Below are 23,890 nucleotides of genomic sequence, written 5' to 3' on the forward strand. Positions count from 1 at the left end.
GATGCCTATACTGATACACGGTTTCTTTAAGAAGTTCTCACCATAACATTGTTGCAACAAACGTGTTATGAGGAAACAGAGATAAGTGGAAAGACCTGCCATTGTTCCAGAAGATGGCTACAACACTATCTTGTTCAGATTGTCAATTGTGTTTATTGGGCGAATGATGAGTCTCAATTACGTTCCGCCCCAAAGTCTACTTTCCTCAAGGTCGCTGAAAGGAATTAAATTGCCGTTCATAAATTAGTGGTAGCAGCGTTATCTGCGGTGCACCACACAGTAGAGGACTCTCTGCTTATTTCTGCACATGGAATTCTGGAAGGTCTCACGTAAGTGGAGAATACTAATCCATTATAACCGATTAGTTAATACAAGAAATGGTGAAAAATTTCGTAAGTTTTAATTTTCTTCACTTGAATATTTTTTCTTATTAACGAAGAATTGTAGCTTTGTTACAAACTCTCTAAGCTGATCGTAGGTTGTGTTCCAAATATGAACAGCATGGAGACAGAAGTGATGACACTTTCTGTAGGACCTGACCATCATTTTGCAGGACAATGGTCAAACGTGTACAGTGCAAGCTCTTACTGATTTATTTGACTGATGGGACTGCTAAGTGCTATACCATATACTGCACTTCCCTGACTTAAGGCCTCGAAAGTTCAACTCGATTTATAAAATGAAGGACACACTTCACGGCATTCGCTTCAGAACTGCTACAAATTCCTCAGGCAATAGACCGCGACGCTCGAACAGTCAACACAACTGGCACTGCTAAGAGTATCCTACGACTGCACATCGCTGGCAACTGGTTATACACAATGCTGGTGTCGACTTTGAAGGTCAGTAGAACTTTGAAACACGTATCTATTTTGTACGAGCTGGAAACAGATAGTTGCCACTATTAAAGGTCCAAGCCTTGTATAACATGACTTGCTATCAAATGTAGAGTTCGGCTTTAGGTCGTTTAACTACCGAAAATGCTATATTCTCTTTTTAATGTGAGGTACTGAATGGGCTAAGCAAAAGGTTTCGAGCGCTAGGCATATTTTTTGATTTAACTAAGGCGTTTGATTGTGTCGGTTACAAAATTTTGCTCCAGAAGTTGGACCATTACGGAATATGGGGAGTAGCTCACAACTGGTTCAACTCTTATTTTAGCAACAGACGGAAAAAGTCGGAATTCACTGTGTTGATAATGGCTGTGATGTGGGGTCTGAATGGGATACAGTCACGTGGAGGATGCCCCAGGGATCAGTGTTGGGTTCACTCCTATTCCTTATTTAAATAAATGATATGCCATCTATTGTTACAGATGGCTCTGTAATATATCTACTTCCTGATGACAATACCTTGGTAGTAAAGGATGTTGTGTGCAACATTGGTTCGGTTTCAAATAGTGCAGTTCAAGACCTAAGATCATGGCTTGTAGAAAATAAACAAACGCTAAATGACAGTAAGCCTCAATTTCTACAGTTTCTAACACACTATTCAACAAAACCCGAAGTTTAATGTCACAGAATGGACATATGATCAGTGAAACTGAACAGTTGAAATTTATAGGTGTCCAAATTGATAGTAAACTGTCGTGGAAAGCCCACTTTCCGGACCTTGTTCAAAGACTGCATGCTGCCAATTTTACTATTCGAACGGTATATGAAGTGAGTGATCGTTCGACACGAAAATTAGTCTACTTTGCTTCTTTTTATTCGCTTATGTCGTATAGTATTATATTTTAGGGTAACTCTTCCCATTCTAAAAGGATATTTTTGCCTCAGCAACGGGCGGTTCGGACGATAAGTTCAAACCTCTTGTCGACCCCTGTTCATGAGCCTGGGTATTTTGACATTGGCCTCTCAATATACATATTTATTCCTTACCGTCATTTCCTGTTAATACTATTAGCTTATTTTCAAGAATAAGCAGCTTTCACTCAGTTAGTACTCGGCAGAAATCAAACCTGCATTTGGATCGGATTCCCTTAACTCTCGTGCAAAAAGGTGTGCAGTATACTGCTGCATCCATTTTCAATAAGCTACCACTCGAATTCAAAAATCTTAGCAGTAATCCACGAGCTTTCAAACCGAAGCTGAAGAGTTTCCTCATGGGTCACTCCTTCTATTCTGTCGATGAGTTCCTTGAAAAGTTAAGCTGATTGTTGTTCTATTGTTAACTGCGTTTACTTAAACTTATGGGTTGACTTTTTTCAGGTTCATAAATATTTTATTTTTATCTGATATTACTTTTACGTCGTAATTCCATGTATTCTGTGAGGTAACGGGTGAGTTGCGGTGCCTTGGAAATGTAAATCCAGTATTCCGTATGTGTTTCAATAACGTGTGGGTGCGTTAGCTTGAAGACATGGCGCGAGCGCTCTAGCCAATCACAGCGCTCGTGAATGGGGGGACTGGATGGAAGCGGGAGAAGAGCGTCGTTTCGAGGGTGGACAGGGTGTTCGAGATAAGGGAGTGCTGGACAGGACAGGAGAGTACACGAGAGTGAGTGCTAGAAGCGGACAGTACGGCGCGACGGACGGTCGCAAGAGAGACTTGGAGTGTGGAGCGGTTTGCGCGTGACGCGCGAGAGATAGAAATACTTCGAAGTGCGGACTTGTGAATTTGTGAGACTTCCGAGTTTTATACAGTGAAGACGTAGTGCGGTTTAGAAATGAATATCTCGCGATCTATGTTGTTCTTCATAACTAATTACGTGAAGTAGGAACCTATTGTTTCCCTGTTATTCAACTTGTATTTTATTTAATTGCTGGACCATCAACACCAATAAGTGTTTTGCAGAAATATACCGCATTCTCAAGCGTACATCTACTATCGTACTCATCATTTAAGGTCGTTAAGATAGTACCTGCAGATTATATTTTATTGCAATCTTTCATTTATAAATTTATATGCTACATTCATAATTCGCAATTGCCGAGTGATAGAAACGTTCGACCAGTCGATTCACGCATGTATTCTTATCATATACTGTAGACTCAGCACTATTAGGCCTTTAATGCGGCAACTGCGTATCCCAGCCCCTAGACAACGAAACCAGCCAAAACTTTAATTTTGAAACTCTAAGTCAGATGGTGCGTATTGAGGACCACCACCATGACAACTTTCATTATTATTTGAAAGTCCACAACTGGCACATTCCATGACCTTGAGATTTGCTCCTCAATTTGGTACTACGGAACTTGACGTGTAAATAAGAAAAAAAAAAAAAAAAAAGGAAACGGATAGGTTGGCTCCGGGGCTTCTGGAACATTTCCCATGCACCTAGTGCTCGCAAAGAACCTTACAGGTTCCCTACATGCTAGGAAATGACTCCACAAACTCATTTCCCTATACGTGATGTAGTCACTTTGTCCCTGACGTCTTCAGTCTAATACGCGGCACCATCAAACCTTTCACATTCAAACTCTCCTCTCTAGCCTATCAGACTCCAGTATTAAAAATTACACAAATAAGCGAAATCCAAGTCAGCAGAACTAGCTCAGTTATGCTTTTTACACCATTCAGCTGCCATCTCCAGCCTTTCACAGTGAAGAATTAAAAAATGGTACCCACCACATTCCCCCATGCCACCCAAGTTTCTGCCTACTATTAAAATTAAACAGGCAACTGTGTTTAGTAATCTTCCCCTTTGCTCGGGCTGGAGACTTCTGTTTCACCCATCATTAAAATGAAAGAGCTAATCACACTGTACCTTCATATTTGCTGTCCTCATAAATAGCCGAAATATGTCTCCAATATTTACCTTTGCTCTATTTCCATATTTAAAATATGTCACACACACACACACACACACACACACACACACACACACATTTATAAAAAAACCGCTGAATTTCATAAAATAACACCAGGTTAAAAACACTGTCAATTGTGCTTCCGTTCCTGACTACAACAACTTGTTTACAGACAGTTAGACTAGTCGTATCTGTTAATTTCATAGGAAAACGTAACGTTTACTACATGGGAACAAGTGTAAAGCATACTCTGCTAAATAGTTATAAACCATCATTTGCTTATCCAATATAATTAAGAAATTGGTAACAGGTAGTTGTTAAAGATACGTTTTAATTTAATAACATTCCACAAAACTTAAAAACGTCGAAACAAAGTCAGTTGCTGGTTTATGCTACTCCTGCATGTTGTCACCAACAGACAGCTCTATTTGCAAACATCCAAAGTTCGATTTCTGTACCACACTTCGATAGCACAATAGAGCTTAAAATTGATTTTACATTAAATTTATGATGCTTGTCTATTACCACAGTATTCTAAACTGGGTTTAAAAACATGTCAGCAACGAAAAATATGCAATGGTTACGTCAAGTATGACAATGTAACTCTCGACAAACACACATACACATCTGTCAAATTGGTGTCTATAAAACATGATTGTGAACATACAAACAAATAGACATTGTGAATATAATTGTTTAGTTTGGTTTAACTCACCCAAAGGAAATATTTAAGCGTTACAACAGTGTCTAAATAAGTCAAGGATGTGTCACAATGTTTAAAAATGTCGGCAAAAATATGTCAGCGACGGAAAAGAGGGCAATGTTTACGTCAAGTATGAGAATGTTAACTTAAAGTATCTTGATGTTATTATCCAGATTCACACATACAAATTCATCAGATTAAGTCTAAAACATGACTGTGAACCGTAATGAATGCTATCTTCGTGCCTAAACACGTATCATTAAAAAGATAACGAACAGTTGACATTTAAAGTTAGGCCTATAAAATCGAAACTGGCCTAATCAAAATACGACGCAAACATAGACACAAGCAGGCGTTCTGAATGTAATTATTTCTGTCTGCTCTTGATACAGTACTCTCAAATTAATTATTTAAGGTATCTAATTATGTGAGAGGTGTTCATTTTGATGCTGTGTGCTGTCGTCACCTAACGCTTCTCCCCACCAATTTAGGAGGGGCAAAGATAATTCATCACCAGAAACGTATAATTATCGATTTCTATTACATATGACTAGATCCAACCCAGGTTATGTACAAAGCGAACTCATGCAATATTTACCATTGTGAACTATGGTGCACAGGTTCTCTAAAACGTTAACCAATCAGAACGAAGGCTCCCTAAGAGTTTACACATTGCATTTACTGTAACCAGCTATCATATATCACCAACATGCAACAAAAATACTCGTATCTGATTAAACCACCAGACATACACAACATAATGAAGCATCATATTAGAAAGGAAAAAAAAGGTTTCCACCACTTAAACTGCAACATGATTTTAGGAAGGAAGCAACAAGGTGATTCAGTATGATGTATCACTGAAACTGGAGAATGCCTGCTTTGTTTACACAGACACAACGTGACATAACATTGTGGCACAAGCGTAATGTCACGCAAGACGACTACAGTCACGAAAGTACAAATATTCATGAAATTATTTATCGTTTATTAAGTAGAAATACACACACACACACACACACACACACACACACACACACACACACACACACACACAGGCATGTTCCTTATCATAATACGCCAGTATACTTACAGATTTCCACTAAAATTCGAACTTCGCAGAAAAATAACTTGCATTATTTCTCAAAATATTCAGGGTTTCATGCACTAAGAAATTCCCAAAGAAGAAAAACTACTCGTAGATTACCCATTTTATGTAAATCCTTAGTGAATGTTAGGCTGGGTCATTTTGTAATACCAAAGGCACTACTGCCTTTCTGGCAGCCCCCTTCAGGGCGATAACACTGCTGACATCTGATGATACTCTTGCTTTGATTTACTTACACGTCAAGTTCCGTAGGACCAAATTCAGGAACAAATCTCCAAGGTCATGGAACGTGTCAGTACATGAAATTTACAACGTAAAAGTAATAACAGATATAAATAAAATATTTATGAATCCCAAAAAGGTCAGTTCATAAGTTTAAGTAGAAGCAATCAACAATACAAAAAGAATCAGATTAATTTTTCAAGTAAGTCCTTCGTAGTATAGGAGTGATACATGAGGAAACTCTTCAGCTTCGGTTTGAAAGAGCGTGGATTATTGCTAAGATTTTTGAATTGGAGTGGTAGCTTATTGAAAATGGATAGCAGTTTACTGCACACCATTCTACCCGACAGTTACGGAAGACAGATCGCAATGCAGGTTTGATTTATGTCGAGTATTAACTGATTGAAAGCTGCTTAGTCTTGGGAATAAGCTAATATTAATATATATATATTGCCATTTGGCATGTCAAAATACCTAAACTCGTGTAAATGGGTAGACAAGAGGTTCTGAACCTCCACAGCTTATTGCCTGAACCGCCAGTTTCTGAGCGAAAAATATTGTTTTAGAATTGTAACATTTACCCCAAAATATAATATCATACGACATAAGCGAGTGAAGGTAAGGAAAGTAGACTAATTTTCGTGTCGAACCATCACTCAATTTAGATACCTTTCGAATAGTAAAAATGACAGCATTAAGTCTTAATTTTTTTCGATGTTTTTACTATTACAAAATGAGGCAGCCTAATTAAAATTTTATCTGGACGCGAAAGAGTGGGTGTTTAATAGATAATCCATCTTTAGACGAATAGTTGTAATCACAGTATATTTAAAGTTATCACAAACTGTTAACAGCATTTATAAGAGATACTGCAAGTGGAGATCAAGAACGCACTTCAGTATAACTTTAATGACAAGGATGACCATATTAGAACTTTTTCCAACATCAAAGATCTACATCATCTGCGGTCTCTGTAGACTCAGCCCACATAGGCTTCTGGACGAGTGCCACACACATGTGCGGCTTGTCTTTGAACTCACAGCAGGGCAGACTGTTCACATCGCTGCCACTCATGCACAGCACGCAATGAGCACGGCCACAATGATGTGGTTTACCGTTGCTCAGGAAGCCGTCTGTGCAATGCGAGGCCTCTCTGATGTTTCCACGCTCACAAAATTACAGCACTGCAGCTCCCCATGAAGCAATTTATGACAAAGATCCAAAAACAGATAACTTAACCTCAAGTCAACAGGTCTCTTATGAACTCTGGTCAGCACCAATGTCATCAGCTCATCGGAGATTAGTGACAATTAACAGGTTTCCTTAACAGGCATATTTGAGGCAAATATCACACAAGCAAATAATTCATAAATGGATTTACTGTCATAAACGACCCAGGAGCGGAAAACTTAGTATTTTTTTCACTTTTGGAATTTTTAGTTCACTTCTAAATAAGTATGGTTTCCGATATCGCTAGTTTCCAAGAAAAACAAAATCCTTCACAAACGTCACACTAAAGGAAAATCCAATTCCACGTTTCTTCTGCATGTTCCCGATTCCTTTTATATTCTGGGCAGATATTAAACGAGATCAAGATAAGTTACAAAGTTATGGTGTCACTGATCTCATAACAATCAGAGAATGGGCGAGCCCTTCAGTAGTTATCAGGAGGCGTAATGATGTCTTCATTGTTTGTTATAAATTACACGGTACAATAAACGCGCAGTCACAATCTGACGTAAAACCTGTTCCACGTTCTAAGGAAATTCTTACAGGGTGGCGAATACTTTCGCAAAGTTTAAATATCTGATGCATACCTTCAACTACAATTGGATGAAACTTCATAAAACTAATGGTACTAGATACTTCATTTTAAGTGCCCGGGTAAATGAGACAGAACGTCTTCCAGTATAATGATGATTCTCAGTAACATAACACATAATACGAAAAATTCCTGCATGTAGCCAATACGTTGACTAGACGACAGTAACAGGAAAGTCTCGTGCGAGAATTCAGATGAAGAAGATTGTGTGTGACTCGTTATTTGACACACGCTGTCTCGTGATTCCTAATAAAGTCTTCTCAGGGTTGTAGAGGGGAGCGCATTGACGAAGTTTTGACAAGTTATCCATGAACACAAGTGTACAGTTTGCATGTAAAATATGTTTAAATATCTCATCAGTTTCAACTTAGCCCCTTTAACATAGGCATCGAAATTATAAGACGCAGGTGTGATATAAGACACTATAGTCGTCCGACTACAACAACGCCCATGAAAATTGGAACGTTCACTGTTGACTGCCGTTCTCCACCGACGCGCCGCACTCTCGACTTTGAACAGGATGCCCTTCGTGTCGCATTAGAGAACCTGAAGACGACTAGTAGAAAGCTATCCACGTCATGATCACTGTAGACCACGCAGGTTGCATGTCATTGTCTTCACTGTTTGCGTACGTTGAAGTGGGAGATCTGAAATTGATCCGGTCTTCAAACGTATTTTACATCCAAACGGAGCATTTACGTACCTGGGACTACTTATCCAAACTTTGTCTATTAAGTTCCCTGTCAACACCTAGATGCCTGTAATAGGCGCTGTGGATCATCTTGAAGGTATCTCTCGCAATCTACTAGTCAACGAGCAGAGCCTGACCCATTCCACCACTGGCAGCTGCAGGGGTGCAGATTTAATTTATTATAAAACGTTTACATGTTTAATCCCCCATTTACATTTTCCACCACCCTCTCCCCATAGATTTACGATCTACACTGCCAAACGTACGACGAGAGGAAGGGAAGAAACGACAAACTGCTACACCTAGCAAGAACATTCACGTTTCTCTCGAATTTATTAAACGTGCTTACAGATAAGGATGCAGGATTGTAATTATAAGCAGAGTTTATGATGCAGCAGTTCTTCTGTAGAACGTACTAGGTTTTAATGAAAAAAGCCAAACTATATCAAAATTCTATCATCTGTCAGAGGATGGAAAATAATAAAAGCTCAAAATATATTTCTCCTTATTGAAACATGAAAGCTGTTAACTGCCCTAACTGCATTTTTCCAGCCACGAGGTTCTTATAGCACGGAATAGGATACATACGAAAACAGACAGAGTGCCACACACATCATCATCTAATCAAAATTATTTACAATTCTTACCTGATGTAACTGTTCGAAGTCTTTGGGAAAGTCCACACCAAAGAATGACGGAAGCGTCTACGCTATGCAGTGCTCTATAAACAGAGTCCGAAGTTCATCGTGAGATCTCCTAAGAATATTTTACGCGTCGTTGCCTGGCCGGAAGCATTCTGCTTCCGTTACTTTGTCACCTTCCACGCGCCAGAGAAGTGAAAGACGAGGATGTAGTATATACCTCCACTACCTACTAACTTCCTGGCTCAAATTCTCGTGCAGTATACAATTATATAACGGGAGCAGACTGTATAAAAAATGATTGTTGATTTTTACTCCAGCGCAGACCTTATAAATGTAAGGCGTTCTCCTGATAATGCACACATTTGCTTTCAGCTACTGAATTAGTGAGTCTGCGAAATACCCTGACATTTTCCTCAAAAGGAGATCACTTGTTCTCTGCGAAACATATCATCCTATCTACAAAAATTGTGGCCATCGGAATTTTTCCGACAACATTTCATATCTACGACTAACACGAGTTAATTCAAAAATTCCTTCACCCTACATTACACGTTTGAAGGCTGTCAAACCAGCCAAAAATATCACAATGAAACTGCGTTGCTGAAAGGCCGGGACATAATGAATCCCGACCAAAATTGCTAGTAGATGATATATAATAATTCGATCAAAATCTGAAATAAAGATGAAAAACTCAAAATTTTCTGCGGCGATTACAAAACGGCAATAACCTCTTGAATATAACGTTTACATCAGGCAAACCAAATTAAACGTTCACTTTTTCAAACCCTGTAATTTTATCTCCTGCGACAAAAATATACCAAATATGGCTGGTAGAGGCTAAACTTTATGAAAAGCGTGGCGCCCTGCGACCTGTCGCTCGGGCTCGGCGATGGTCCAAACAGCAAGATGAAACGTACAGAGAGAGGAACAGAGCTCAGACGTACATATGAATTATAGGGTGGGTTTTGATGTCACACTGAAAGCACATTTCACAACTGTCTAGCCCAAAGCCATCGGAACGTATCACACAATGGGAAGGTAGTCCCTCTTATCCATCTATCAGCTCTTCTCTCAGCGCAGAGTCGCCGCACGGTCTGAGGGGCCATGTTACGGATTGCACGGACCCTCCCGCTTGACGTTCGAGTCTTACCTGGGGCCTGGGTGTATGTGTTGTTGTTAGCGTAAGTTAGTTTAACTTAGATTAAGTCGTGTGTAAGTCTATGGAGCGATGACCTTAGCAGTTCGGTCCCTTAGGAATGCATACACATTTGAAAAACACCAATTCTCTTAACGCATCTGCTACGGGAGTCATAACCATGTCGCGTAGAGTTGAAATCAAGCGGTTTTATTATGAGTGGCCCAGGGAACATTTCGGACACATCGCTGCTCAGATTGGACAAATGGTTCAAATGGCTCTAAGCACTATGGGACTTAACATCTGAGGTCATCAGTCCCCTGGACTTAGAACTACTTAAACCTAACTAACCTAAGGACATCACACACATCCACGCCCTAGGGAAGATACAAACCTGCGACCTTAGCAGCAGCGTGGTTCCGGAATGAAGCGCCTAGAACGGCTCGGCCACAGCGGCCGGCTCAGACTGGACACGAAAAGGTTTCAGCAGGTGTCATAAAGAGCATAAATGAACAAACCCCTTCCCTTGGGACACTCATTCTAACATATTCACGGTCGAAAAGGACAATTTGCAGTACGATGTGTAAGAGGATGACGTTCTTGGCAACCACTGGCACTGTTGACAACCCCTGGATGACTGAACCTTTCTTATGGGTTGCTACGGGGCTGTAATCTCATTGAACGTGATCTCACATCTTTGGAGCGCAGCGTGACCGCAACTTTTGCTGTCGTATAGGATAGAATAGGAACAGTTAAAAAACATTCGACGAAAGTGACTCGAAGCAAGAAAGAGTATTTATATATTTTTTTAATTTCTTTTCCTTTACAGTAGCCATTTGCCATTTTACTAACACGCGTGGCAATGTACGGACGCCAGAGGAGGGCTCGAAAATGCAGGAATGAAAAAGCATAAATACGATTCGGATAACGTTAAAATTGGTCGAATGGTCGAAACGAACAGTAAATATGATTACGTATGTGAAAAGAGAAAAAATACCACTAGCGATAACTGTGTTTCAGTACCACAAAGTGACAAAGAAGGGCATCGTGAATGCCCACAGGTTTCACGACTTACGGGAGAATGAAAGCCAGTTATCTGGCGAAAGTTTGAAGAAGCAATACCGAGTGAGCAATCAACATCTACATCTGTAGATTTACTCTGCAGCCAGCAAGGAAGTGCCTGGCAAAGGGTTCATCAAACCACTCTCATCCCATTTTTCTACCGTTCCACTACCCTTAATTGACGCGGGAAAAACGAACGTTTAAATCTTTCCGTGCGAGATCCGATTTCTGTTATTTTATTACGATAATCATTTCACCGTATAGAGGTGGTTGACAACAGAATTTTTGACACTCAGAGGAGAAAGTAAGTGATTAAAATTTCGAGGAGATCCTCACACAACGAAGAGGCCTTTGTTTTAATGATTTTCATCTCAAAGCGCGTATCATATTTGTACACTCTCTCCCATGTTTAGCGATAATACAAAGCGAGCTGCCCTTCTTTGAAATCTCTCGATGTCCTTCGTTTATCCTATTCCAAACCGCACAGCGGTACTTCAGAAAAGGGCGAAATAGCGTAGTCTAAGCAGTCTCTTTATTAAACCTTTTAATTTTCCAAATGTTCTGTCAGTAAATCGCAGTCTTAGGATTGCTTCCCCCATAACATTCTGTATGTGATTGTCCCATTCGCAGTTATTCGTAACTGTAATCCCTAAGTACATAGCTGAATTGACAGTCTTCAGATTTGTGTAGTTTATCGTGTAACCGAAATTTAGCTGATTGCTTTCAGCATTCACGTGGATGACTTGACATTTTCCTTTATTAGAGTCAATTGCCACCTTTCGCACCATACCTATATCTTATCTAAATCAATTTGCAGAATCATTTATGTAGACCAGGAACGGAACAAGGTCTATAACACATTCTTGGGGAATGCCAGATATGACTTCTGTTTTAGTCTATGACTTTCTGTCAGTTACTCTCTTTGCCACGAGATCACGAATCCAGTCGCACAACAGGTGCGCGTTTTGATTATAAGTCTCTTGTGAATAACGGTTTTCCTACTGGAAATCTAAATCTACGTCATGAATTTGTCATTCCCTGTCGATAGCACTCATTACTTCATGACAATAAAGATAGCTGTGTTTCACACAACGATATTTTCTGAATCAGTGTTGACTAGGTGTCAATAAACAGTTCCTTCGAAGTAAATTCATAATGTTCGAACAAAATATATATTCGAAAATCCTGCTGCATATCTATGTTAATGACACCCCTGTAATTCAGTAGATTCCTTTTATTTCCTTTCTTGGTCATTGGTGTGCTTGTCTCCAGTCCTTATATACGGATCTTTCGACGAGCGAGCGGTTGTATATGATTTGCTGAGTATGGAGCATTTATACCAACATGCTCTGAAAGGACACTGACTGATATACAATTTGGAACGGAGGCCTTGGTTTTACTGAATGATTTAAGTTGCTTCGCTACACAGGGGCTGTCTACTTGTAAGCTACTCATGTTCGTACCTGTTCTTGATTCGAATTCTGGAATATTTACTTCGTCTTCTTTGGTGAATGAATTTCGAGAAGCCATGTTTAGTGACTCTGCTTCAGTGGTAGCGGGGATCTTGATTGCGCCTTGCTACTGGTGTTCTTTAGATACTATCAGAATCTGTTTGGGTTTTCTGTCATTTCGTAACAGAGTTTCGTTGTGGAAATTATTAATAGTACGTCGCATTGACGTTCGCTTTAAATTTAGAGCTTTTGTAAAACTTCACCAATCTAGAGAATTTCACTTTCTTTCAAATTTGGCATGGCTTCTTTCTTGCTTGTGCAACAGTGTTCCCATCTGTTTTGCCTACCCTTGGAGGGTGTGGGCGGGGGGAGGGGGGGGGGGGATCACTCTACCATCTTTCAGTAGTTTATGGGGAATCTGTCTCTCAACTGATGTCGATTCTACTTCTTGGAATTGAAACATCATCTTGTCTGCGCTTACTCAGTTAGGAAGGCGTGGGAGCGGTATCAGGAAGGCGTCAACCGAATTTTTTTTTTATCTTTCTTAAATGGATGTGTTTTGCGTTTCTCTATGGTTTGGATGTTAATGTATTCAGTCTTGCTAGAACTGCCTTGTGCTAAGTACTCCCTGTATCGCTCATGATGCTCCCTACTTGATCAGGATTATTTGTTGCTACGATATCATGTATATTTTTACAAGTTTACAATTTGAGTGCAGTCTTGAACTAATTGTTCAAAATAAATTACTGAGAAAGCATTCAGAAAGTTTCGGAAGGAGTTTTGTGCCTATTGCAGACTTTAAACACGCATTTTCGCCAGTATATCGAGGGTGGATTGAAGTCAGCACCAGCTACATTTGTACGATTGTGTTTGCTATTTGAAATCGGACTCAAGTTTTCTTAGCACGCTGGGAAGGTAAGAGGGAGGAGGGGGGGGGGGGAAATTACTGAAAAGAAATAAGTATTAAGTTATACCGGTTGTCAAGTATTACTTCTGCCCATACTAACTCACAGCAACAATGTTTCAATTTCACTCCAAAGTAAGCTTCTTCTAATAGCAATAAATACACCACGACCAACTGTATTCAAGCTATGATTTCTGAGCACAGTTATATACATTGCACAAATTTCAGGTGAACGTATCTCCAAATTTGCCAGCTCTCCGTACCTATAACGATTTCTGCGTCAGTGCTTCTTTCAGTGCTTGGAACTTGGATTCTTTCCCTAAACAGCTACGGCGATTTACAACTACAACACCGTATGTTGTTAGGTCTACATTCGCGACATGTTTGTCCTGGGCTCTTTTAGAGTGATGCCTTTCGGTAATTTCCCGAGATCCTCCAATCTAAAAGCCCACCAAGTCTCTTCAGACAGCCCCCGCTCTCCATGTAGCCGTTTCCTGTATGTAGTGGACCCCTGATCTAGTAAGTGGAAACCGTAAACCCATCACCCCATGGCGAAAGTTGAAGAATCTGCGTTCACAGAATCGTCTGAGACTTTGATTCAGAACCTCCACTCTGTATCAAAGGAGCACGGTAGGTTCTGTCGGCGATGTTACAGATGATGTGCCCCTCCTTCATCTTACAAGAAAGGCTGTCAGTCTTTACCACTTCAGCTAGCCACCCGAAACCAGAGAAAATCTCTCTAGATCCAAACCAACACACGTTGTTAATACCAACATGAGCCACCATCTAAAGATGGCTACACCACGTGCTCTTCATGGCATCCAGAACCACCAATGCCACATTTTGAATGCCTCCTTCGAGTATGCAAACCGAGAGCACACTCTATTTCTTCCCTTCCTTGGCAGCCATACTCCTAAGCACCCCAGTGCATGCCTAACGATGATGCTCCCTACCACCTGTAACCCAACCCTTTGTGAATTTCCAGGCCATGTGAGCCCAGCAGGGTGAGAGACTGCATCTGGCTCAGGGACTTCGTCAACTACAGGCAGTGCCCAAAACATGTTCATCAAACAACCTGGGGAGGCCCTGCCACACCTTAAACGACCTCTCACTCGACGACGATGTGAACCAATTGCGGGCAAGTGGGATGTGCTGGAAGTTTCCCACACACAGTCCTCTGGCCCCCGACAGTGATACCCAGTGACGTATCAAACTGCAAGAAGAAGCAAACACAACCTGGAGCTGTGAGCGAAGGGTCACCAACTCAGCTTGCATCTGAATGCAACAATCACAGTTCCTGTCCACACTAGAGATGGCAGATATACACTAGACAATAAAAGGTGAAACTATGCCTGGTAGATACAATAACATGCACAAAATGTAGGAGTTTAAAAAGCCTAGGAATACATTTTGGCCTTGTACATGTTGCTCCATTACGTTAGGAGAAAGGTCGCTTTCAACTGCGCAGACAAAGATGGAGGGCAAAAATCGACAGAAAAAGACAAGTAAGGTTGAAGAATGAAGACTTAACTGGGGGGCGTAAGTGAATTTTCCTTCTCCTTGTGTTTCTATCTCTGTCTGCGAAAAGAACGGCTACTACCGAACGGATGCCTATCGGTAACATGGTCCATGTGGCAACAGTGCACTTGGTTCATGCACTGCCTCGTACACAGCGTGCTGATATTCAATAATGGAGTTCGTGCTGCTACTTCGCTACAACACTGGAGGATCTCAAGTATGCTATTTAGCGGAAGGCATCAGATTATGCAAACATTCCTGTGGCTGAAGCCAAATGTAATTTACTTGCCCCTGAAGGCAGTACACTCGCTGCTACCAAGTTTCGGTTGATATTGTCAGTTGTGCAGCTAAAAAAGAACTAAAGAATAAGCCTTTCTGTAGCTGATTGATAATGTTATGGGAGATATTCGCCTAACTTTATCTAATATAAATAAGTGAAATCAGACTGTCAAATGTAACTATTGTGGCAATAGAATATGACACAGCAACTAAACTTGATTTCTGTATCATACTCAACGAGTTTGCTTCGTCCTAAGCAAGTAAAATTATAATAAAAGCACAACAGCTGCAAAATTATATTTTCGCAAATCTTAATTATGGCCCTTTTCTTCGATGTCTCGTTAATACTTCGTGCATTATTGTTAATCTATGAAAAAGGAATAGAATCTGTTATCTATTAAATGTCATGCATAAAATCGAATGTAAAGTATGCATGTACAATAATGTATAGAATTTACTTTACTTTCAGTTTCTTTAGAAAGTTTACACAATTTGTAATTCATTTACTACAGTGATACTTTTAATTTACTATGTGCTATAATGTTTATCAGTGTAGTTCACTTCAGTCATTTCTTCTGTAATGGGTCACTTTTATTAAACCTGCTACCAGTGTTTAAGCTATTTCTGAATGACAAAGCTTCCCTGTATACCACAGTGTCCACAGAGTTGCCATCGTTAGTACTGAGACTGCAGTTTGTGTGCGGGTGCTATTTGGGCTTAACGCACTGGAAAAATTGCAGAACTCTGTAAGTTGTACTATTGCATCTGCAATCCAAATGGTCTGTCCCAGATCAGTAATAGAAGAGGTGTCGTTTCCTGATCAGATACTTCTGTTTTAAATAGAATGCTAAAATAAATGACACGGATGTTCAGGCATAGGCAGGCTATTAAGTGACGTAACTGAAATTTCACAGTGCCATGGTTACAGGTCTGTGTGCTCACGACACTCCACGATCTATAACGTACTTGACAGATAGTCGGCATATACTACAAGAATACTTTTCATGCACACTGGGTAACAAGTAACATTCCTAATAAGCAGTTTGTCGTCGGTGCATGCAGACTCACGCGAACGCGCAATCACGCTGCTGCGGGAATGGCGCACACCCCACGGCTGACTTCCGGCGGCCAAAAGTTGTGGGGCATTTTATATGACACCCGGAATAATGGTCGAAATGATTCCCACTGTTCATAATCTTTGGAGGTTTTATTTAAGAATAACATTTCTGATACCAATCACAGTTTTCATTTATTTATTTATTATTATGTGTTTAATTATTTAGTATTTAGCACGAAGCGTTTCGTGAAATGTCTCCCATTTCCAAGTGCGTTTTTCCTCTGTGTTCTGTACCATTTCTTCGTTATGTTTTTTGATTTGTTAGGTTCCTCGTTGTTCCGTTGCTTACATTGCAATATATAAAAACGCGCATTTGTTGATTAAGGATCTTCGTACATAGTGAGTGGTGAAATCTGGACGAAGTTATTTATTTATGGTTCATTCTACACAGTACCATACATATTAAACATCACATACAATTTTCTGTGCACAATAAACACTGAAAATAACAAACTTATGGAATTCAGCAGTTACAAAAACGATTTTAGATACAGTCAATAGAGATAATTCTGTAGGTCTTCCACAGAGTAGGACATAGTTTCGTACAGAGTTATTATCTTCATAAACGTGGAACATAAATTGCTTACATCTATCTACAATGATTTAAGTGTTCTGTTAAGCATCTAAAGAAATATTCGCACCTAGTGGTCTGGTGGCTATCGTTGCTGCCTCTGGATCATTGGGTCCCGGGTTCGATTCCCAGCCGGGTTGGGAATTTTCTCTGCCCGGGGTCTGGGTGTTCGTGTTTTCCTCATCATTTTATCTTCATCACCACCATTCGTGATAGTGAAAAGATTGGACTATGTAAAAAATTGGGACATTGTACAGGCCCTGATGACAGTTGAGTGCCCCACATACCAAAAGCCATCATCTAAAGAAATTCACTGATTCACTTCCAAGTTTTTTTGTAAGATTGGAAATTTGTGGTTAAGTTCATATGAGACCAAACTGCTGAGGTCATCGATCCTTAGAGTTGGGGTTGGGTTGTTTGGAGGAAGGGACCAAACAGCGAGGTCATCGGTCTCATCGGATTGGGGAAGAACGGGGAAGGAAATCAGCCGTGCCCTGTCGAAGGAAACATCCCGGCATTTGCCTGGAGCAATTAAGGGAAATCACGGAAAACCTAAATCAGGATGGCCGGAAGCGGGATTGAACCGTCGATCCTTAGGCTTACACACTACTTAATCTAATTTAAGCTAACTTACGCTAAGGACAACACACACACACACACACACACACACACACACACACACACACACACACACACACACACACACACACATACGCGCGCGCGCCCGAGAGAGGAATCGAACAACCGAAGGGAGGAGCCGCGCAAACCATGCAAGGCGCCTGAGACCACGCGGCTATCACGCGCGTCGCAAGTACTTTGGTTCAGTATTTTATCTACATTTTTTTTTTTTTTGCTGTGTAAAACCATCTCTAGTTCTTCTAACAGATTTATTTAATGCCTTGTTAATGTTGAAACTGTGTGTCTGTTACGTATGTAGGCTTTAATGGGCTTCTGTGAACCTGGTATCGAAATATCGACCTGTTTTGCAGATCTTTTGACGACGTGATGTTGCAGTGATCCTGGTGCTCATCATTGCATTTTTCCTGTAAACAGAACGAAGAAAATGAGAGTACGCAGAGAAAAACGCACCTGAAAATGCGAAACATTTCCTGGTAGCAGGAAAGTTATTTATAAACGAACCTATTATTTCTCACAGTCATAGGCTTTCACGAACCACTTCTAATGGATCAAATCAGATATTTTTTCGTATTTTATAAATGGTATCGCCATAATATTCCAATAAGCATATGAATAAGCAAAGTGATGAGACGTCTTACATTTTCGCAAATTAGTATTGTTTTCCTCAAGGCCAGTAGCATAAAGACATTTGATATATATTATTATACCAAGACCCTCCTATTTTTTTAAGATTAATTCAAGAGTTGTATATTTAGGCGATAAGCTTATTTTGTGTGTATTGCATTTGTTAAGCGATCTCCATAACCCATCTTTGACGTCGTGGGTGTGGAAGTGTCGAATAGCTCTGCATATTGTATTTGTAGTGCAGAGTCAGTTATACAGTAGATGTTTTTTAGTAATTTTTGTTGAAAGGTTCGTTTTCTATAACTTTCTATGAAGTAAATCTGTAAAATTTATAGAAAACGAATATTTCAACAAAAACTGCTGAACAAGAACATCTACTGTCAAGAAAAGAATATATGAAGAAAAATAAATCCGCCAATAAAACTTTTCTGGTTTTGTGATGTCATTGTCAGTATGCAAAACTAGAAAAAGCTATTGACTGCGACAATGGCCATGGAAGCGTACTTTTATATTTAAAAACAAACCAATCTGCGCCGCAAACAGAAAACGCAGAAGTATTTGACAGACACAACATCAACGATGAGATATGGAAATGTGTTAAGAAATGGCAGTGCAGCCGAAATAAGCTTATCGCCTAAATGTACTATTCTTGAATATAGCTTGAAAAATAGCAGCGTTTTTGTATAGTAACATACATAAAATTCGTATTTGACGCTTTTGTTTGCTTAACGAGGGCAAGGTATTGAAGATACCACTTTTGGCAAGCATTCCCTACCCCACTAGCTAATCAGAGCGTAGTATTCATCACAGGTTCCACGTCAGTCAAATACAGGAGATTACCGAACTGTGTTGCCGTGTCAAAACCTACACTTAGCAGCTTTCCTAGGTCGGAAAAACCGACCAATAGTTTTCTGTCACATCAGCCTGCTATAGCGTGAAAGATGCTTTGAACGATAAGGCAATCATGACTGCAAGAGTCGGAAATACTACCTAACATATAAAATTCTAAAATTTACTTACTGTTTGATGAAAGAATTTCAGATTGGTAGTTTTACGGGGGTCATTGGGGTAGGTGGAGCGTTAGAGTGCGCAGCTTTGGCAGTTAGCTAGAGATGTAGGGTCATGTCATTACGACCACGCGTGTAGAGACCACGAGGACGAGACTAGCCTAATCACAGCTGGCGCGGCGGTACTTAAACGTTTCCGCCGCACCATAAGCAATTAGAACGGAATCCAACTGCAGCAAGAGGGACAATACTAACTATCTTCTAAATGGTTTGCAAGATTACATATCTATATGTAGATGTCCGCTAAAGGCTATCTTTTTTAGTGGAGTCTTAGGAACGGAGAGTGGGGAAGTGTGGTTCCTAGACCCTGTGGACGGTGCCACTTAGGCCCGTATCAGCTGAGAGCTCTCTACTGTGCTTGTCAGCCGGCCGAGCGGAAGCTTGTCGCGGCGACACACTCGAGCATGTCGGAAGCAGGGCGGCCGGTCTGGGAGTGGAGTGGAGAAGAGTGGGGCAGGGCAGGCGGCGCCTGTAACCGAATCAAGCTCTTTGGCCGAATTACGAGGCCTCAGCCGTCGCACCCAAGCCCGATGACGCGATCGATCGATGCGCCTTCCGAGAGGAAACTCGTGTATCATGCCTGAGGATGCGGCTGGCCAAATTATTGACTAACAGTCTCCGTTCTGATATCTGTGATATGTTAATAATTATGAAGGTTCAGTGGGAAACAGCAGTTCTAGCAACATAATGTACTATACGTAAAAATACAAGAAATTTTACAGTATAGTATAGAGTCTGCTGGCAGTGAGCGTTATAGATAATGTAAAATGACCCAGAAATATGTTTGCTCTCTCACACTGAGTGTCCACGGCACGCCATTATAAGGAAACATTGTCATTTCTGGCTTCTGATTGGCTTTCTTCTGAGAACGGACACTTCAGTCTGAGGGTGGATGTGTTTGGAGAAAGAATTACATGGTGCGAGAGGGTATTGTATGAGGGCATTCGAAAAATAACACACCACATTTCTTTTTCTGAAAGCAGTTTAGGTTTATTCAGCGCTCCAATGTACCTTATTATTCCCCATCCTTTTGGCTACAAAACCCTATTCTTCAACATAATCTCCGTTCAAAGCAACGACCTTAAGCCAGCGTACTGGGAGGGCTCCTATACACACTTCTGGTCGACATCGGAGGCAACGTCTTGCTGCATCAATAACCTCCCAACATTCATGTACCACTTAACGCGGAGTGCATCCTTCATTGGGCCAAACAAATGGAAGTCGGAAGGTGCATGATCCAGATTGTGGCGTGGATGAGGCTGAATCGCCAATCGCCTAAAGAAATTTTGTGGGCTCCTGTCGCGTGCGCAGACTTATGTGGACCTTTCATTGTCATCGAGAAGGGGAGATCCGTTTGAAGTTTTGTGACGACGAATACGTTGAAGTAGTTTGTTCTGTTTCATGAATGGTAGCACAATACACTTCAAAATTTATCTTTATGCCATGAGGAAGGATATCAAGCTGAATAACCCCTTAAGAGACCCACAAGAATGTCGCCATGACATTACCTGCTGAGGGTGCGGCTTTGAACTTTTTCTTCGTGAAGACGTGGTGTGGCCACACTCAATGGATTGCAGCTTTGTTTTGTTTGCGATTCTATGTGGTGAATCCATGTTTCATTGCTTGTGACTAGATTCTACAGAAAATTGTGGGGATCAGATTCATAATACGCCAGCCATTCCGCACAGACCGACCTTCGTTGTTCTTTATGGCCTTCTATTCGGCAGCGAGGAACCCGGCGACCCGCAACAGAGACGTCCAGTTAAGCAACGAGTTGTTTGATTGTTATGCTTCGATCACGTCGAATGAGAGTGCCCGCAAGTTCTAAAACTGCAGGAGTTACAGCTGTGAGCTGCCTGCCGACGGGCGGGAGATGGGACAGGTTTGCAAGACCTTGTTGCGATGATGACCGACTCGCCGCCCAACGACTCATCCTGATTTTGTTTCACTGACAGGTCTCCGTACACATTCTGCAAGCGTCTATGAATATTTGCGATTCACTCGTTTTCCACCAATGAAAACCCTGTGACAGCTCTGTGCTTGGACCACAACTCCATTACAGGTTCCATCTTGGGGGCCACTCGTAACACGTAAACCTGTCGGAACTTCATGAAACTATGTGGCGTGAAGCGGAAATATTCCTCAATGTTCCGCAACGATGAAATGTGTTGTATTACTTACTGAATGGCCCCGTTGGTATGAACATCGAGTCATTTTCAAATCTCCCGTTTCGCGGTACCACACACACACACACACACACACACACACACACAGCGGAGATAATGAGCTCTGAACTGTGGCAACGTTTAGAGCACACGTTCCAGGGTTCTCTCCCACATAACTAAGGTCGTCCCCTTCAAAGTCGAGAGTGCAGCATATGCTTGGAGGGCCAGACCCAACCCCACAGGTTTCGAACGTATCAGTTTCTCGGAGCCGTTGTTGTGGTCGGTCTAAAATGCTATGTGCTGCTATAATTACAAAAGGGACTGACGACGGCGCCCTTTTCTCAACTTGTGTGTGTAACAGGAAGTGGTAGACTTGACAGTGATCCGATAAAACCTATTTTATATCCAAGTGGTACACTTCCCGACGTTGGTTCCCAATCGGAAATTCATCTACTACGTCCCTTCTGAACACCTAGAATAATGTAATTAAAATTTGAAAATGACGGAATTGCAGCTGAAGTGCAACATTCTTGCCCAACTGGGATGAACGCTAAAAGAAGAATAATAACTTCTGGGAAAAATAGCTGCACAGAAACGACAGTACCTGTTTTCCAAAATATTCAAATGGCTGTAAGCACTATGGGACTTAACATTTAAGGTCATCAGTTCCCTAGAATTAGAACTACTTAAACCTAACCAACCCAAGGACATCACACACAACCATGCCCGAGGCAGGATTCGAACCTACGACCGTAGCAGCAGCGCTGTTCCGGACTGAGAAGCCTAGAACCGCTCGGCCACAGCGGCCGGCAATCACTCTGTAGAATACGAAAAATTTACTGCAAAGAATATGCTCATGTCCACTGAATATCTGGCTGCTGCGATCAGCCAACATCACAGTCCTCAATTAAGCATGGAGGCCGTTTCTACAGACATCAGCATCTGACAAAATGTGATCGTTTATCCAGATAACAACTACACCCGTCCTCCAACGATAACAGTAGCTGGGCTGAGTGCAAATGATAGCCATTGTCTAAGGATAAAGAAGATGGAATGACCCAAACGATTTTATTGTCTAGTGTTTAGTAGTACACAAAAACTGTAAGATACTGCATCAACGTAGAAATATGTGGTGACGTGTTAGAGAAATATTCTAAAAAAGAAGAATTGGTTAATAAGGTGATATAGATGCTTGCGGCACTGAGTAAAGGAACTGAATCCCAAAAAAAAAAATCTCAAGGAAATCTTACTCTGAATCTTAAACTGTAGACCAGGCAAGAAATTATTTTAAGTTGTTTGAATACAATGTTTAAATTAGAAGAATTAAGCACAATTTCAATTTAAAATAAGTGGATATTAAGAGGAGGAAGGGATTCTGTACTAATAAGGGATAAGAATCATTTATTCAAGTTTTTTATTTGTTTTGTTCATTTCACTGCTTATTCATTCGCTCACCGTGGAGTACATCAGTAAGGCTGTGAATACCAGGTGTAGAAATTTGAAACAGGAATTTGATTGCAATAATTACACGTCTGTTGTTTGAAACTGATAAACAGTATTTTATTCAAAATAATCTCCATTGCTATTTGTACACTTCTCCCACCTCTCCGGCAGGCTATGAATGCCACGCCTAAGAAATTCTTCTTTCGGGGCGAACCAGTCAGCGAGCCATTTTCGTACATTTTCATACGAACTAAAGTATTGTTCAGCGAGATCGAATACCAGTGGTGCAAATAGATGATAATTGGACGGAACCAGGTCTGAAGAATAAGCCGCATGACCTAGTATTTACCAACTGAAATCCTCGATCGTTTCCCTGACATGTTTTGCTGTGTGTGATGGGGCGTTATCATGGAGTAATATGGTTTTGGGTTGCGTTTTTTCATACTCCTGTCGTTTTACACGTAATGCACGATTTAAATCGATCATTTGCTGTTGGTAACTGTAAGTGTTGCCAGTTTCACCAAGTTTTAGCAGCTCAAAATAGATGACAACCTTCTGATCCAAACCAAACACAGAGTATTGTCTTCTTTAAAAAGCGAATTCGTGAATGTCGATGGTTTGCCTGAATTCACACATGATTTATGACGCTCAAGATTCTCAAAATATATCCATTTTTCATCATCTGTCACTATTAGATGGAGAAACGACTTTCTTTTGTATCTGGTGAGCAGAATTTTACAAGTGGTCTCTCGATTTGCTTGTTGTCATTCATTCAGTACATGCGGAACCCATTTTCCCACTTTCTGCACCTTTCCGATAGCTTTTAACCTAAGAGGAATGCCTTTCCGCGTCGCATTCAATTGTTACGCGAGTTCATATTGAGTTTCAGCATCATTTTCATCCAATAAGATCTGCAATTCGCTGTCTTCGAACGTTTTCGGTAGTTTCCGCACTCGTTATTTCTGACGTCAAAG

Source organism: Schistocerca piceifrons, chromosome 8 (genome assembly GCF_021461385.2).
Source record: "Schistocerca piceifrons isolate TAMUIC-IGC-003096 chromosome 8, iqSchPice1.1, whole genome shotgun sequence".
NCBI classification, from domain to species: domain Eukaryota; kingdom Metazoa; phylum Arthropoda; class Insecta; order Orthoptera; family Acrididae; genus Schistocerca; species Schistocerca piceifrons.